The sequence below is a fragment of the Myotis brandtii genome, unplaced genomic scaffold (assembly GCF_000412655.1).
Source record: "Myotis brandtii unplaced genomic scaffold, ASM41265v1 scaffold41, whole genome shotgun sequence".
In the NCBI taxonomy this organism is placed as follows: Eukaryota; Metazoa; Chordata; class Mammalia; order Chiroptera; family Vespertilionidae; genus Myotis; species Myotis brandtii.
The window spans coordinates 1,329,375-1,330,534 of record NW_005365763.1 but is presented as its reverse complement, the minus strand read 5'-3'; the positions used below and the strand labels follow the sequence as shown (position 1 = coordinate 1,330,534).

Genomic DNA, 1,160 nt, shown 5'->3' with positions numbered 1-1,160 from the left:
AATAATGGAACCTTAAACAAATTTCATAGATCTATTCTAAATTATGTGCCATCAATAGAAAATAGTTGGGACCGGATAGTTTATGAAGAACAGAACTTACTGAAAATGTGGTTTATTTTTATTGATGCTAAAATTCCCACATTTTTAAATAAAGTAAGAAAAAATTACTAACAAATCACGCAAATTGAAAATGCTATCAAAATAGCTTGTGTTTTTCTTAATTTTAAAGTCCATGTTTAAAAAGTAGCTAAAGCAAGCTTTCTCGGTTGTGATGATCACTCATCTGATCCTATAATACAATCATATTTTGAAAAAAAATGTACTCTTGAGCTCAGTGTGTAGTCAGTGTAGAGGCAACCACGTTTTGAAAGGTTATTGACCATTGACTTGCTTTTGTGTTGTTTTTAATTTCTAAATGGAGAATGAGTTAATAGTAATTAAATTAATTTTCATACCAATAAGAGAACAATGTAACTGTAACTAAAAATCTCACAGTGGAAAGCAGTGTGATGTAGAAACATTCACTTTTATTATCTACACTAATAAAAGAGAAACATGGTAATTGGTGTACGACCGCTACCCTTTTCATTGGCTAATCAGTGAGTATATGCAAATTAACTGTCAGCCAAGATGGCAGCCAGCAGCCAGGCACTGAAGCGAGCAGGGAGGCTTGCTTGCTGCAGACTCCAACGTTCACCGCCTCACTTGCCGGCCTCTCAGTTGCAACTCTAAGCAACTATATACTATGTTGCAAATAAGAAGCTAAACAAAACCCCAGAAAAGGGCTTCCATTCAGCCGGGCTCGGACCGCAACATTGTATCTATGTTTTCAGCAGCGAGGCCTCAGAGCTAAAGCTGGCCCAGAAAAAAAAAAAAAAAAAGAGAAGAAAACAAGGAGCGGTTGGAAGCTTTAGTCACTCGCCAGCCGGAAAACAGCCCTCAGCCCCTCACCCAGACTGGCCAGGCACCCCAGTGGGGACCCCCACCCTGATCCAGGACACCCTTCAGGGCAAACCAGCCAGCCCCTACCCATGCACCAGGCCTCTATCCTATATAGTAAAAGGGTAATATGCCTCCCAGCACCGGGATCAGCGGAGCAGCGAGGCTCCCGGCACCGGGATCAGCATGACAGGGGACAGCGCCCAAACCCCCTGATCGCC

At 42.0% G+C, this 1,160-nt stretch overlaps 1 protein-coding gene across 6 annotated transcripts in view; it reads left to right on the top strand.

Moving 5' to 3' along the window:
* Nucleotides 1-1,160, top strand: part of PARD3 (par-3 family cell polarity regulator) — a 744,562-nt gene that overhangs the window by 411,034 nt on the left and 332,368 nt on the right. The window lies entirely within an intron of this gene.